Source organism: Octopus bimaculoides, chromosome 17, assembly GCF_001194135.2.
Source record: "Octopus bimaculoides isolate UCB-OBI-ISO-001 chromosome 17, ASM119413v2, whole genome shotgun sequence".
NCBI lineage: Eukaryota > Metazoa > Mollusca > Cephalopoda > Octopoda > Octopodidae > Octopus > Octopus bimaculoides.
In genome coordinates this window covers 54,766,222-54,784,990 of record NC_068997.1, presented here as the reverse complement: position 1 = coordinate 54,784,990, position 18,769 = coordinate 54,766,222, and the positions used below count along the sequence as shown (strand labels likewise).

At 32.5% G+C, this 18,769-nt stretch overlaps 1 protein-coding gene across 20 annotated transcripts in view; it reads left to right on the top strand.

Moving 5' to 3' along the window:
- The window catches only part of LOC106878639 (thrombospondin type-1 domain-containing protein 7A), a 999,802-nt gene that overhangs the window by 833,570 nt on the left and 147,463 nt on the right, over window positions 1–18,769 (top strand). The gene's annotated exons all lie outside the window — the stretch shown is intronic.

The window sequence follows — 18,769 nt, the reverse complement described above, 5'->3', positions numbered from 1 at the left end:
ATATATATATATATATATATATATATATATATATATATATATATATATATATATATAAGCACACACATACACACAAAAATATATGCATATAGGCACAGCATGAGTTTGTAGTTGAGAAGTTTGCTTCCCAGCCATGTGAACTCAAGTTTAGTCCCACCATGCAACACCTTTAGTGTCTTCTACTACTCCTACTATAGCCCCAGGCTGACCAATGTTCTGAGAATGGATTTGGAAGAGAGAAATTAAAAAAATCCCTTTTAATGCATTCTTTTCCCAATTAAGGTAGAGGCCCAATGCAACGGATCACCTCTTCTCTACATGGTATACAAAGTTAAGCTCATTAATTTGAGTGAGCGCACACACACACACACACACACAATAGATCCTCATATATATTATATATATATTTTTATGTGTGTGCAACCATGCACACATGTATGCATTATTAATTTTCCCGTTATTCTGGTGTTAACAAGAATTACATGACTGTTGATTAAGTTTCATAACTATGTCACTTAGACTTTGATTTCATCTCCCCTTCTCTTTTATTATTTCATAGTTGACAGCTTACATTGAGTACTGTTTGCTATAACATAACAGTATAGGAGAGATACAATGAGAAATATATGCATATTAAGCTCCTAGTATCTACAAGTAGAGTCATCTGTTATGTAAAAAAAAAGAAAGAAAAAAAGATATACACTCAAGAGATAGTGTAGGTAATTTTGTATTGGTTATATGTATGGTTACTACGATAAGGCAATCTCTTCAGTGAAAATTCAAATGCTAACTGGGTCCGATATTTCATAAACCAACCACCTTATCCCACAGTTTTCAACAGCAACCCAAGCTCAGTTGATGATAAAACAAATATTGAAAACTCATGTGTCTTGGGTAAAACTGATATTTATTTCAGTATTCATATACTTATTTATTTATTATTGTTATTATTATTAACAACAACAAAGTCATCATATCATAACATCCTTCTACTGAAAAATATAATGTTGGATTTAGGGGATGTATTTATTTATTTATTTATTGATAGTTAGATAGATTGAAAGCAACAATAGAACAACCAGGAATACATCAGGACAGATTAAAGGCAGAGAATTTCAATAACTTAGAGTTTACATATCAAATTTTCAAAATAAAATGAATTTATTATTTGAAAGTAGATATATTAATATTTGCATTTCCTTCTGTAAATTGCATACGTGTGTGTGTGCACTCTTAAACATGTATTGATCTGCTTCTTGCACCAAGCACTCTGCAATGTTAACCCAATGAGAAATTTCAATCACTCTATTTATGTGGTTGGAGTGGATATAGTGACATACAGGTCGGTGTGGTGGCCACATGGATGATGAGGAGGTAAGTGCTCTACTGTAGGGTCAAGTAACCTGGTAACATCAATGCTGTTTGGTATCACTGAAAGGGGCACTGCTGTGAAATAGTGCTGACATCATTGTGATCTATCAGCAACAGCTAATGATGGTAACGTCTCACAGTGCATGTTGTTTTACGTAATATATTGTTTCTAATTCTGGTATTTTTGCTTGCAATTTTGTGGGAAAGGGCTTGTCAACTACATCAACCCCAATACTTGAATGGAATATATTTTATGGATCCGAGAGGGATCAACGACAAAGTTGACCTTGGCAGAATTTGAACTCAGAATGCAAACAGTCGGAAGAAATACCAAAAGATGAATTTTTCTGACACTCTACCAACTCTGCCAAATTAATGCTTTTAGCTATATCTAATATATAAACAGGCCGGTAGACAGGAAGGCAGGGAGAGAGAGAGGGAGGGAGAGAGATTTATTTGGGCTGATCTTAACAGTTACACATGGGAGCTTTCTTGACTTCAAGCTAAATTTTTTTTTTCCTGTCTCATAAACCAACTGGCTTGATGTCAAAGAAACTACAATATAACAGACAACTAGACTCCAAATGCAGAATTACCATAGCATTAAGTAATTTTTGTCCAAATGTGTGTGTGTGTAAATATATATATATATATATATATATATATATATATATATATATGCTTACAAAGTAGAATATAGTATAGAAGACTAACACAGATCAACTCCAAAATGTTTCATTTCTTTTATCAAATCTTTTTCTGTCAGCACCAAACATCAAGCATTCATATTATGAACTTATACAAAGATTATTATAATGATTTGCACCATATAATCAACAACAAAGAATAATTGTTTTACTTTTCAGAAGTTAGTAAATAATTATATTTATCAAAATCTCAAATAATACGAAAATAAAAAATGTTTATTATTTCGTATTTTATGTTAATATTTTAAAGAAATTTCTGGTAAATATGAAAATGTAAAAATATTTGTTAAATCTTCCTTTGCACATATTTCACAAAGTAAATCCAATAAAAATGACTATTTCTAAAAATATTTTTTGCATTTTGTTCCTAACCTTTAAAAAATTACCAAGAACCAATGGTGTAAGAAAGTTCAATAGAGAAGAAAATATTTAAAAATAAAAATGACCAGCAAAATGGAACTGAATTAGGAAAATGTCAACTTAGAAAATTATATTTGCTATTTTTAGATTTAAAATCTAAATGTTATAACATGGATGGATACTTTTGATACCAACTTTGCCATAGTTGGAACAGTTGTTCAAATAATACCACTTTCAATTAAAAGAGCATGAAAGACAGATGTCTCATAACAGAGCTATATACATCCAAGAGTCTGCGATTGGTAAAGGAATAAGGATGAATTTGTGTACACAAGTCAATGGTTTAATCAATTGGGTTAAGCAGGGTCTAATAGCATCATCAACTGCTGTAAAGTTAAATAGAGTCCATTTGTGAAGGACTTTATACAGGGAATCTCATGATTGAAATTTAGAGACTAGAGTAACATTTTAACTCTGAACTGCGATACTCTAAACTTAGAAACCATTCAGCCCTTATGCTGTTATCTTGGTCGTTTTGAATAACAATGAGAGCATTTGAGTATAATAATTTTGAGATGATAATTTCTTAATGAGGTGTAAAGTTTTAGCCATGTAGAGTATATGTAGAGTACAGTATAGTGCATAGTTCAAAAACATAATGAAATACCTTCAGCTAAATATGAACATGTAACCTTTATGCATGGAACCAATTATAATAATGGGGTTCTAACTCTAAAACTGATTACACTTTTTAAAGACATTCCTGTGTACCGTTTCTTTCACCTTTCATCTGAAGTTTTAAGTGTCTAGAAGTACAAATGAAATATTTTCCAGAAAATAAGCCTATCATATTATGTATATATATATATATATATATATATATATATATATATATATATATATATATATATGCGTGTGTGTGTGTGTGTATGTATATGTGCATATGTGTGTATGTGTGTGTGCATATATATATATATATATATATATTATCAAAAACATTCTTTTATTTTTCTTTTCAAGATAACTATTTACATATAAATATTAAAAAAGTAAATGAAAATACAATTTTAAGGAAAATTCGAGGGAAAATTGGAAATATTAACTGTTCTCATTTTCTTTTCCTTTTACTCTTCAATGGTTTTGGAAAAGTGATGCCAGTTTTGGTAGATTTATTGCATGTACCATGTCACTAGCTATGTTCCCTTTTGACACATTTTAAATTTCATGATTCATAATGTCAAATTAGGTATGTTGTTGTCTGCGACCCCACCAGCTCCCTCTGTCGTTTCTCCCCATACTTGTCAACCAACTATATTCAGTGCTTCTTCCCCCATACTTGGCAACCCTCCCAGAACTCTGTCCTGGCTTATGTCTTAACCGTAAATGTTGACTCATAATGGATCAAAGTGAACATTGGCAACATCAATGTCGTCATTAGTCTCAGGGAGGCTACACAGGCCACATATTCTTTTCCTATCTGTAGACTCAACAAACAATAAAGAACAAGGAAAAAGTAATTTAAGAACTTTTTATGTAATGCTTGTTTTTACCCAGCTGTATCTTGCACAGATATTCTATTTCATATTAATCAATTAGTTCATAATGCATGTTGGTTGTAATTAACCAAATAGCTAATGATTTGTCCCTGGTGTTGTCACAATTTCATAATTACTATAGTCAGGAATGCATGTTATGTGAAGCAATTTATTAGTGGCTTGGATTACAATGAATGTCAGGCTCCATTAGAGTTGTGCAGATGGCGATGACTGTGAGTCTGCTCACAGTTGTTGGTTATTATTGCCACAGCATTGATAATACCAACACATTGAGAGAACCTGCTTAAAGTTAGTTACAAGCGACTGCAACAATCAAAAAACATTTACAGATGCTCAGATTAAAAAGTCCTCTAATTTCCATGAAAGTATTAGAAGGAAAAATATTGAGTTTCAGATGTTTGTGAAACATTTGAATAATGTAAGGGAAATGTATGTTGTATGTTAATTTTAGAATTTCTTGAGAATTACCAATAAAAAAAAAATTAATTAGCACTATTGAAATAAAAGGATGCGTGCTAGTTTCTGCCTGAGAATTTATGAAGATTGTTTGGTTATTGAATGTAATAAGAATAAGAAACTTACATTATTTAATGAGAAATGAAATCTGCACTTATTTCTAAAACACCCTGCTTTCATTGAGAGACCTTTAACAACTCCTCAGAAACATTCACGTAGACTCACAAGCAACGACTATCGATCTACCTCTTTCTCTATTTACCTAACTACCTCTCTCTCTCTACCCACTCACTTTGCTGCTTCTCTACCTATCTATCCACATCTCCCTATTCTCCCTTTCTCTCTACCTACCTCTCTCCCTACTTATCCACTTCTTTCTATGTTTCTCTGCCTTCCCCCCTCTCTCTACCTTTCTCTTTAGCAATCAAACTCTCTCTACCTTCTTACCTACCTAACTACACACCTTCAAACATAGATACTCATACAATTACATATACACATACATACATACATGCATGCATACACACATATATACATGCATGCATAAAATAGTTTCCAGTGAGCACTTAGAAACAGACCGAAACTCATTCACTTACATTTTTTAATTGAATCATTGAGTACACATAGGATAAACAGATATGTGGTACAAATAATCTTTATAACACACTCCCCACCACCTCCACCTTTGATATGCTTACTCATACAATATGAAGCTTATTGTAAAAAACACATATCTTTAAGTACATGTATGTATATTGTAAAAACAGTAAAAGTGGTTTAAAGCAAAGTAGTAATTAAAAGCCTCACCATACACACATACTCTGCTTTAGCTAGACTAGATGTGATCATCATTGATTTAATATAGTATTTATATTAATACAATACTAAATAATGATATGATGCTCATGTTGAAAAGCCTATCATTACCAAACTAATCAATAAAAGACACTGAAAAAAAAAAAGAAGTTTCTTAAAAATATCATGAAGAATGTGTAGTTAAGATTTTATAAATTAAAGTATGATGAAGGTTTGCTGAATCAATAAATATGTAATTTGTGTCTGTATTATTATATTAATATAGAATTATTTAAATTCATAAACTTATTTGGTCATGGAAGACTTTAGAAATGTTGTTTTATGATATGAAAGAAGTCAACGGAAACAACAACAGAGACGTACGTGAGATTTACATTAGCTGAAATATGAAAGATTTCAATGAAAATCTTTACCATAGATGAGAGATAACATGAAGACTAGAGTAAATTTAGTGCAGATGTGTACTCTGGCAGAGAATAAAGTGTATGCCATTTAAGAGAACAGAGGTTGGGAGGGTTAACCATCATTTGATTTTGAAATCATAGGAACCACAGTGTTTTTATTCAATTAAAGTGGGGTGCCTCTCTTTTATCTTATGAGTTACTTGGCAACCTTGCTAGTGCCAGTATCATAAAAGTAACTCCCAGTACCATCTAAAGTAGTTGGCACAAGAAAGGGCATCCAGCTCTAGAACCCATTCCAAAGCAGACACTGGAGCTTGGTGTAATCTTCTGGCTTGTTGGATACTGTTGATTGATAATGATGGTGGTGATGACTTGGAATGTTTTCAATGAATAAGGAGGAAATTAGAAAAAAACATGGTGGGGCATAAATACACAACAAGCTCCTTTCAGTTCCTGTCTACCAAATCCACTGACAAGGCTTTGGTCGGCCCAAGGCTATAGCAGAAAATGCTTGCTATGCAGCAGGACTGAACACAGAATCATGTGTTTAGGAAGCAAGTTTCTTACTACACAGCCACACCTGTGCCTCTTCATTTCTTCGAAACCCAACATAAAACATTCTTTGTTCAAAAATTAGCTTTACATCATTTGCATTAACCTTAAATTAATTTTCTTTCATTTGACATTAAGTCTACTTCTAGTTCATGCATTTCTTTATTTCCAAATTATTTAGATGTGGAGTTCCCTAATTTCCTTTCTAGTAAACATTAAATGTTTTTGAATTACAAATTTTAATGGGGGGAAAAAAATATTAAATAAAGAACATAATTGTGAAAGAAACACTAAAATTGCATCCTTCGCTGATTTTAAACCTTAAATAATGGTTGTGTAAGAGGGATTAGAAGAAAGTGCTTTAATGATTTTATTAAATTTTGAAAACTTTCTGAATAATTCAACTTCTATAATGATGAATTATCATCATGTCCATAAAATACATGTGGTAATGATCCATGTGTAAAACTGCATGGATCCACAGAGGATTTTATTGTAATGTTAGTTGATTGAAAGTATTTGTTGCTGTTGCCAATCAATAATGAAATTTTAAAATGCTGATCATTGTAAATGCTTTGAAGAGAATTAAAGAGAAAAAACTTTTAAAAATTGCTTAACATAAAAAAAAAAAAATAAATAACATATGAAAGAAGTGAATAATTATGTGTTGTTTATTTCTCCCTCATGTATATAATGAGCTGACATCCAATTTTGTGTGAATTTACAAGCATTATATTCTTCAGTATTATGGAGAAAATATTAGATTGGCCAGCATTAAAATAAATACATAAATATTCCTCACATTTAATTATTTATCCTGCCAAAAATTTGATTAAATAAAATGCTTTTTCATTAAAATTGAGTCCCTTTTTTTTAAATGCCATGATTAATATCCTAATATGACTTTCAAAAGATATCTTATTTGGATAATCTATTACTTGCCTAGCATGCTTGGAATATTGGTTTGCAAAGTTTGAGTCAATTAATAATACTATAGAAGATTTACAGAAGAAATTCTGGACAAGGAAGCAAAGCCAAATATTAAAATACCTCAAAGAAAACTTTGTAAAGGGTAGTTTTAGAAAGTAGGAAAGAAGCTAGGATCTTACATCCATCAGGGAAACATCCATGCTTGATATGCAGGAGAGGAGTTGGTAGAAATTCAGTGTGGTGTACACAAAGTAACATATGGATGGATAAGAGTTGAGGTGGAATAACACACAAGCAAGTAGAAAAGGTAAACATCTCTGCTAGCCTACATGTTATCCCATTGTAACTATGTCTAGCAGATACAAAAAGTAATTAACAGTAAAAATAAATAGAAAATGAATTCCATCAAATGTCTGGCGTGTTACCTGAAAGTTGTCAATAGCTTCTTGTTACATAGGTGACATAATGAACAGCGGAGGTGAATGTTCTGGAAATATAGTAGCCAGAGTTTCTCTCTTTCTGAGTAAGAGAGTTTTTTGTATGACGCTTGTGTACAGAGTGTAATGCAAAGCAGTCAGATGTGGAATATTTGTGATGGATAGAAAGTAGGGAAACAAGCTAGCTTCAATGGATGTGTAATGGTAGTATGCACGAATAATGATGCACAAATAAATCGAATTGAAATCTGGATTCAAGAAGACTAAGACGTTGTGGGCAGAGAAAACTAGTCAGGTTTGAGCATGTGATGCGTATGAAAGATGTCAGTTGTGTAATGAAGAGCCAAATGCTTGAAGTGGGTAAAACCTATGGAAGAGGATGCTATTGAAAGTTATGGGACAGTAATGGTATCCAAAGACTATAAAAACTAAGTATATACATGACAAGAGTGCGATCAGGGCAAGGCTCATGAGGCCATCTGTGACCAGTCCCACACATCCCCATGCATCCAAACGTTTATTTTAACCTTCTTGACCATGAGTTCAGTCGTCTGAGATTCTTTTGTTATCCTTGCTGACCTTCAATTTTAACCCCTCTACATCCTATCATTCTTAGATTTCTTTAATCTCTCTACATCCTATCATTCTTAGATTTCTTTAATCTCTCTACATCTAATCATTCTAACTCACAGCACTAAAGAACGATGCCTTACTCAAGCATTATTGTTTCAAACTGTTTCTGTTGCTTGATTCTGTGTTAGTGGAGATGGTGGTGGTGGGGACTTCATCATGAAGTAAAATAATATAAATTATTGAGTTAATAGGTGATATCAGTATTATTTTAAGCAGGTAGTGCAACAATGAACTTTGTGAAACGAGAAATGTGAGACGTAGTGAAAGATGAAGAAGAGACATCAAATAAATTTTCCCATTTGTTGTCACTTTCAAATGTATGTGACTCACTGCAGCATATTTTGAAAGAGAGCATTGAAAATAATATTCCCTAGGCAAATGACATATCCTTATAAACTTATATGTGTCTACCTGGTTACAACTTGAATGGGGAAACATGGTTAGAAAGTCAGAGAGTAGAAAACTAAAATAGAAGAGGCAGAAATGAAAAAGAATCATTAGAATTTTATATTTGAATTTATTTGAAATAGTTGGATTGCTGTTCCTCCTTCTCACAGAAGTAAGAAAAGTTGTCCTCACAGCACTTGTACTGCTGGTATCAATTCTTGGCCAATGAATTATTATAAAGGTTGAATATCTTTTCTTTCGTAACCTTTATACTGTGATAAAAAAAAAAAAAAAAGCTCAGCCAGCATATTTCCACCATTCACATATATTCATGGTTAAAAATTCATGATTTGACCATCCCAGATATATACACACAGACACATATGCAAGCACACATACATATGAAATGCCATGCCCAAACTTGGTCCAGTGTAACTTTTGGCTAGTGAAAAAGATATATATATATATATATATATATATATATATATATATATACACACACACACACACACACACACACACACACATACTGAGATATTGAGTTTTACTTCTTATATACACATTCACTCACACACAGGAGGTCAAAATAATTTTTAAAACCAGGCTGCCAACCTCCCAATATTCTCCAGCATTCCATACATAAAACAAGACAAAATATCCAGAGATCATTAGAATCCCTAATTTGCTTAATTCTTTCTACATCTATCTTAATCTTAACATTTCTTTAATCCCACCTCTCTAAGATGGTCCCCTGAACCATAAGAGCATTCACTGTGTGTGTGTGTACATACACATATCTACATATCTGGAATAGGCACCCCCTCCCTTTTTAACCTTTACATGTTCAGCCTCTTAATCACCTTTTACTGTCAGCACCAATATTATTTTATATGAGCTATTGCATTCATCATTACTGTTTTATTCATTATAATCAGAATATCTCCAATTTAGTCTCATTATTGCATCATTACATCCACCCCCACCTTTACCCCACTTTCCAAGTCTATAAAACCCTTGCACTTTTATATTACCACTATTTTCCAGCACAAATTCTCTATCTAAAAAAAATAGTCTTATTGATTTTTTCCAAATTTTTTTATCATTTATTTCTGATGTTTTACAAAGTATTTTTTGTTAAAAAAAAAAAGAAACACTCTTCAAGAATGTGATTTTTTAAAGAGCTGTTTTGGTGGAGTTTTTTTCCATAATAACTTTTGGTTTGAAATTATTTGTAAAAGATGTTTCTGAGAAGAAGAATTTTTTCTCAAAGTTCTTAACATTTGTTTCCCACTATTATTGACATCATTACCACTATTTACCATAATCATTATTATTATTATCATTTAAGGCAGTGAGCTGGCAGAATCGTTAGCGCACCAGGCGAAATGCTTAGTAATCCTCAGATTACTTGAATTTCACCGGTTCCTTAGACCTGTATTGCTTAGTACTTCTTCCAGCTCTCATCCATCATAGACATCATACGTGCATACCAGTGGAGTTCTTTTTTCTTCCGATTCTTCCTGTACCCAGTGTTTTCCTTAGCACATTCCATGCAAGCTAACCCTTACACATCCAGAAGAGCTCCTTTGCTGCCGTCACACATCCTACATATCCAACGGCCATTTTGCACTACCATGCAACCTTGCAGTTCATTCATCCCCATCTTTACAATCTTATCTTCACCCACAGAGAGAAACACTTTGCCGTCAGGGGAAGTTATAACTCCCTGACCTTCTAGCCTGTACTGACAGTGTCGTCTACACATCTTTAAAATCCACCTTCATTGCTAATTATGTCAGCTAGGTAACAGAAGAGTCAACGATTTCTTGTGGAGGTGGGCTTTCAGTCAGTTGATAGAATTTCATTGCACTAATAGGAACAGATGTGGCTGTGTGGATTTGAGGTTTGCTTCCCATTCATGTAGTCTTCAGTTCAGTCCCACTGCACACCACCTTGGGCAAGTGTCCACTATCTACTATAGCTCTGGGCCAGCCAAAATCATATTTGTAAATTTGGTAAGATGGAAACTGAATGAAGCCCATCATGTGTGTGTGTGTGTCTTTGTCTTGACCTCATGTGCTGATTCTAAAGAAACATTACCATCATACAAGTGTAGTTCATTTCCAGTCTTTCATGAAAATCATGTCTGGCCATTGGGAAATATTACTTTGCTTGAAAACAGATAAGACTCAGCAACTCGAAGACCATCCAGCCAAAGAAAATCTGCTTCAATGGATTCCATCTAGCCGAAACAAGAGTGGAAAAGTGAACATGAAACAATGATGATAATAACTCCTCATATTCACTTGCAACATATGAAGTCCTTATTCTCAGCCAACCTGATTGTTACTTCCTATTTTATGTACCCACAGTTTCCATCTTCAGCATATTCACCACAGCCACTTCTCAAAAGATAGTAAAAGTTCTGTATTATTTCTTGTTAGCTAAAACTTTTAGGCTTTTTTCATTCAAAGCACAATTTCCATATTTGGAACATTTCCCTTAATTCTTCATGAAAAACATTTGTGTTTTTATGCGTGTTTCAACTTTCAAGAACAGTTTTCTTTGGAATATTCTGAATGTGTGACAATGAATAGCAATGAGGTCTATGTGCTGAGTACGAAGGAGGATCTTACAGATGCTGGAGAAGAATGGGTTGTGTCTTGTTTGATGTGCAACATTTATTCAAATGAAAATGCGAATGCAAAAGTGTTTAAAATATGATTGAGTGTTAAAGACATAAACCGGTGGAAGCTATGAAGGTGTCTCTGCATGTATAGACTTATGAGATAAACATTGGCTGGAATGCACTCATAACACAGCATGGAAGAGAGGAAAGAAAATAATATATTTCGATTCATTTCTTCATTTTGATCTTGCACTATACTGTACAGCATCCAAATATACCACTAGAAGTTAAAATAGTTTTCCTGGTAATAACTCTTATGAATATTTATAAATGCATGCATATACACATGTTTGTGTGTGTGAGTATACACACACACATATACACACTTACACACACACACACAAACATTATTGCATTTGCATATAAATATATGCATGTAAATTATGTATATGCGCTTATAAATATACATACGCTTTACTCTTTGACACTGTATTTGTTTAAGGCAATGTGCTCAAACTAATTTATGTGAATTATTATAATGATTAAAATTATATTTGAATGTGCATACACCGAAATGCTTTCTTCAATAAAATAAAACCATTTCTAGCAAAATATAAAAGAACACTTACATACATGTGTGTGTATGTGTGTGTGCATGCGTGTGTGTATCATAAATTCTGCAAGCTTCTCTGACCAGAAGGAACTTGCTCCACATTTGTACCAAAACAGTCTGTTGAATGATATCAAAGGACATTGAATTACTTAATAAGAACTAATAGTGCCATTATTGTAAACATTTTACCAGGAAATAATTACTGAGTAGCTGTATTTCTGAGTAAAACGAAATTATTGAAATGCAACTCATTCTTATCAATTCAAAATCAATAAATGTGTGTAGCACAACAAAAGTTAATTATAGATTCGGTAGTTATTCATGCTAAATAGTTTTATATTCCGATTCATCTTATGAATTTATGAAATTATGGATGTTTAATTTTTGCATAACAACTTTGCCTGTACAATTTATATAGGGTATTTACACACTCGGATATATTTGATATTTCAGAATCGTGCAATTTGTTTTGTTCCACTTGTAGAAACATCACTGCTATTGATTTCTTTTGATGAAACGGAAGATTACTCTGTAGAGGAATGCATTGCCAATTAAATCAAGCTGTATATATTACTGGTATTCATATATCCAAAAACGATGGGTGATATTAACACAAAACATGAATAATTGAACTAAATAGCCAATGTTTAGTTTAGTTATTGCTAATATTTAATAGGGACTTATACTGCATGAATGGATAGTCATTTTGATTTCAACGAATGAATATTTCAGTTGGTCCAATCCACAGGACTCTCTTTACATATTGTGCTGTATCTGAAGACCTTGAGTACCCATTGTACACCCTCAGGTATGTTTCTTTAGATGTGATCTTTAGGCAAACTCTATGTGACACTGGGTGAGAAGCTGAGTCTTTGAATCACAGCTACAGTTCCCCCAGGGTCCTTCTTCACTGTTTTCACAACCAAATGACTCAATCTGACACTATGCTAGTAAAAACACTTTTCCAAAGTACCATATGGTGAGCTCAAATCAAGAAACTTATGATTGAAAAGCAAACATCTTAACCAACCAACTATGTAGCTCTATAAGATACATGCTAACTCAACCATGTAGTTATATATAACAATGATGCCACACCCGCTTAGCTATAAAAGCCACAGTTTGGCACAATCATGGAGCTATATAAGGTATATTAATATAAATTTCATATGAATATATGCCCTACCATGAGTCCTTAACTATTTGACAGAGTCATATCTTAGCATATGGCTTTGTCTTGAGTATTTTTAGTCCTCGCAGAACCTGTCCTTTTCCAGACAAGACCACAGACTGTTTTTTTCCAAAAGAAAAGGAAGAGACAAAGAGAAAGAAAGAGCTACAGAAGGAGAAAAGGTGATCCCCGTACTTTATGTCTGAAAGGAAGAAAGTCAAAGTTGAGTTTGGCAGGATTTCAACAGCAAAACAATCTCTTTGACACTCTAAAAGCTCAACCAATTGGATATCTGCATACAAACATACATTCAACTCAAACATGTTGTTTTGTAACATTGATATTGATATAGATGTAATTCAATCCTATAACTATACAAGATATAGCAATATACATTTTATGCCACCTCAATTGTATGAGGCCGACATTGATATACACTTAACACAGTCATGTAGCTATACAAGACATACATTTGTATAAATGTAATCCAATCAGTGTTACATCTATATTAGTTGTCTTATATTCAATCAGAGGTGTATATAGTCTGCTTGTGCTCAGTGATGGCTACACTCAGACACACACGCACTATATGTATGTGTGTGTGTATATATATATATATATATATATATATTGAACTCAATAATATAATCATGGATCATAATAGGAAACTAATTTTTTCTGTCTCCTGTTATGAAATATTGTGGCAGTTTTTCCAAGATAGCATTGCACATTCCACGTGCTGGCTAGATGGCAGAATAATGGGAAACTGCCAAAAATAAGGAGTGAAAAGTGAGTGATTTTCTTTATAATAATTCTGTTCTTGCTATATCATGATATAATCTGGTCATAATTTGTTTTCAAATCCAATAATACACACTCAGAAACAAAGATTTAATCATGTAGAAGCCAAATTATGGACAGAAATAGCTTAAAGTGTCAATGCTTATTTGTTTTTTAGTAATGCTTATAGAGAGGTGTAGGTTTACCATGTAACACAGTACCCATCGCTATAACTAACCACCAAAATACTACAATACTAATATATATTTAAACTAACCATACAGCAAACAACACTACTAGGAATACACACATTTCACCAAAATAGATATTGTTGCTTGATAGTTCAAATTTTTTCTTTTGAAAATAAATTTACGGTATTTTTAATATCATTCTACAATTTCCAATGTTTAAATCACAGAGATAAAACATAAATTGATGTTTCTATCATATGTTATCCTTGCCAGAAGGGGGTTAGGTGAAATAAGTATGAGTTAATTACAGCGTGCTGATGGTATTGTGTAGCTCTGTGTTTCAACATTGCTGGCTGTGTGCTTAAATTAGAAACTGATATATGTAATGATGAGTATAAACAGCAAGATGTAAAAGTCGTTGGTTAATATGAAGTTTTAAGAGTAGAAGGTTGAAGTTGGAGAGAAGGAAGAACAAAGGAGAAAGTGACACTATGGAAATGAACCAGATCCATGCAATTAGCAGCATTTCAGGTTAGAAATGTTTATTAGTTAGACATTTCTTAAGAAAGAGGAGTCAGAGAATTATTAGCATATCAAGCAAAATACCTTGTGGTATATAAGTTGAAATCCCGCTATGATCAACTTTGTCCTTAATCCTGTAGAAGCTGATAAATAAAGTACCAGTGAAATACTGGGTCAGTGGAATAGAAGTAACTAACACCTACCCTCAGAATTACTGGTTTGTGCCTAAATTACAAATAATAATAATAATAATAATAATAATAATAATAATGGCCCCACATTTTGGTCAAGGCCAGTAATTTTGTGTGAGGTGTAAGTCAATGGCATCAACCCCAGCGCTTAACTGGTATTTATTTTTAAAAAACCCGAAAGGATGAAAGGCAAAGTTGACCTTGGCATATAATTATAATAATAATAATAATAACAATAATAATAATTATAATAATAACAATCTTTTCTACTATAGGCACAAGGCCTGGATTTTGTGGGGAGGGATAGAGTCAAGCACATTGACCACAGCACTCACCTAGTACTTATCTACATTGCTTAATGATTAAATGGCTTTTGAGTAATTCCTAATCTTATGTTTCACATTGAATATATGTTAGTATCACTGATTCCTATTTTAAATTCTAACATACATTAAAAAATACACCCTCATTTAACTACTAACTCTAACTTGATATTATTTTGAACTGCAACTGTTTCATTTTATGGTAGAATTTTGATTAAAGACTTCTAACCATCACCTTTCCTTTTTAATTTCAAGTTTACTTCAAATTAACAAAATATAAGTTGTTTTAAATCTCTCAGCGAGAGATATAGAGTAACAGTACCAAATAGTAAAGTTTATTTGCCAGCATAATGTGGTGGTCCTGTAAAGGACAATGTTACTGGGGCTTAAACAACAGTGGCACTGTCCTTTATAGGACTGCCACATTCTGTTGGCAAATAAACTTTACTAACAAAACATAGTTTTCAGTTCAAGTTAAAATCTATTGCTCTTCATAGAACTTACCAAAGCTGTGAGGCTAGGTGTGACTCATACATTGCATGCTATAGTGGAATATACAGGAAATGTTTCAAATTTTTATCACTTGACTAATTTTCTTTGAACATGGTAATATTCCATTGATTTTAATTAGAAAATGTATAAAATGCTAAAATAAGCAGTAATAAGTAGACTAATTGGCTTGTAATTGCCTGGGATTATCAATAATTTAATGAATTAAAATGTTTAACACTTTGTTTTTCATTAATTAACTGAAAGAAGAGGGACAGTACCCATGAAATTGTTGGCTTTGCCATGGTGATAAGACTAATGGCTAACTTGGGGTTGTATAGGCTTCATTGATAAGAAGGAAATGCTAGATATCTGTGATGCTGACTTAGAATTTAGAAAAGGGATTAATAATATTGTGATGGGTGAGGTGGTATGGATTATGAGTGGAGGAGAGGCAATAGGTATAGTAGCCTGGGTCATAGAGTATATTTAGCTTTCTACTTCAGAGGTAAAGAAAGCAGAGTATTATATGGTGAGAGGTCTTTAAGACATCTGAGGAATAATGACTGTGAATGGAATATTAAAGAAGCTAGCACAAATGTGTGCATTTTATTAGTTAGAAATAGCAGCAAAAAGACCAGTAGTTACAGACAGTGGGGAGACTGGGGATATGACTAAAATTTGAAGTACGTCAGATTTTATGGAATGTGTATCAGAGGTTGTCACGTCAGTGCAATGGAACAGTCTGACAGGAATTTCCTTTCCAAGAGTTAATACCAAGAAGTGGGGAACTTAGCTCAAAGGTTTATCACCAGAGGCTATCAGTGGTTTTGGTTATGTCAAGGCAAGAATATTACTTTTGCTTAATGGTACATGCAAAATAGTTTACACTCATTTAATAAATTTCGATAATCTAATTACATCCATTATTACATCAATGAAAAATATTTAGAAGAGTAAATCCATAAGGCATAGGTGACATGAGTGAAAACACTGTTATTAGAAATACAAGTTATTAAATAAAAATGCAAAAATAACCTTACACATGGTTTATGAAGAGAAGGTTACTGATATTTTGATTGAGGGTTTGAGAAAGTTTTTCACACATTTTTATTTAGAAAATTATCTGCTACATTTCTCACCAGGAAGTAACTACTATTTTGGAAGAATTTAGGCATAACTATGTGCATACATTTGTGTGTGTGGGCATGCATGTTCAAATGTTTGTAAATGTTGATATTTTGCACGTGACTGAGTAAAAACAGTGCTGACACTGGCATTATGGTTGGTCATTCAGTGCTTTTGAACACCTGTAAAATATCAAAATCTCTTACTGAAGAAACAGATGAGTATCAGTGATGGGAAAAGCATCCAGCTTCAAAATCACTTGTCACCAAAGCCCTACAAGCATCGGAAAACAAATGTATGAATGAAAAAAAAAAAAAAAAAGAGAGATAAAGAAAATTGTTTACTGACCAAGAAACATATTTTTTAGAATTAACTGGATACATTGCCACTTAAATAGATCTATGAAATTCTTTGTTAGACTATTTAAAGAAATTTGACATTATGTTGTATGAGTTATGAGTTTTATAAACTAACCTAAGCATCAGCCTGAAGACCTGGAGAGAGATGGAACCACAGATCAGAGTGAAGGGGCTTACAAACAAATAAAAAAGAGACAGGAAAAAGGGCATGTCTCAGCTATTTAATTAATATGAGATCTTAGCTGTTCTTTGATCATGTCTGAAATAAGAGTTCAACTGCTATAAATCTTCTCATATTATGTAACTGGAAATCTGAAGAAAATACTTTTGTACTGAGTGAATTGGGTGGCATCATCAGCATACCATTTCTTTTGATATTGGAATTATGGTTGAAGGATTAGTCTAGGAACATTTAACACATTTTCTTTTTGCATTTGTCCTTGATAAAACTCATTGATAACTTGCCTATTTGTTTTGCTAATTACATCAATTGTTACTTGTGTAAAACAGCAATCTAATCCTTCTGTAGAATTACTACCAACCAACTGGCAAGTAGAAAGCTGAAGGTTATTCACTCTAATTGGAAATATAAAAAAAGATCAATAATCAATCAATAAATGGTCTGAATTCAGCAAGAGATGGAGAATAAAACAAAACATCTTATCTGATAATTGATGTAGTTCTATACCAAAACCAAAAAATAAAAATAAAAGTAATTTCTTAATTAATGTCTATTGAGGATCAGATCTACATAATTCTCCCTCTATTACTCTACTCAACAATATCATGGTCACCAGTGATACTAGTTCTTATTATAACTTTTAACATTACTTATATCAAAATTAGTTTTTCTTTTATCATAATACATGTAATTAGTATTACTATTCTGTGCCTGCGCCCCACAATAAACTCAACTTCCATTTATAGTTGTTCGGATTAGTAACACTACAGTTCCATTATATATGTAAGGTTTTCGTTTGTTTGCTTTTTTAACCTTCTATAGTAACAGACATCATTGCAAAATTTTCTATACCAATTACCAGAATTGTGGCATTTCACTGTAGTTTTCATTTCAATTGTTACATTACATTGTCTTCCTATTACAATTATTGAAGACTTATTTTTTTGATATATCGAACTTTGATATCAGCAAAGCTGTCTTTATATGAATCATCAGCTTTTATACATTGTTGTGACAATTTACTTTTCGAGTAAATATACTTCAGAAGCTGACTTCTAAATCTATATCTGCTTTCCTTGTTCATGTTGCTAGTGTACTTAATACTTATCTAAATGCTGAGAAATGAGATTACTTATTTATTTCACCATGCTCATCAAATTTCATCATGTAATTAATCTTCTTCATTAACTAATATCACTATCTTGATTCAGACTCATCATTTGAACATCAACCTTCACTACTTTGCCCTACATTTTTCTGGATCTCCCTATCGCACAGGTTCCGACCACATTAAGCAATTGGCATTTCTTTATAAGGTTGCATTTATCCATTCATATTACATACCCATACCAATGCAGTCTTTTCTGTTTTTGATGAATGTAACAAAAAAGTTTAATCTTTATTTTACTGCTCCAATTGTATCACTTCATTTTTCAACAGTTTAAAAGGAATTTATATAACGGGGCAGAAATTCTTAGGAAACTCATTTTCAACATTGATTTAAAATGTTTTAACTCTTTCTTAAATTCAAAATTTCACAACAAATCTAGCTAAAATACAGCCCATAAAAAATGAGTTTTCTT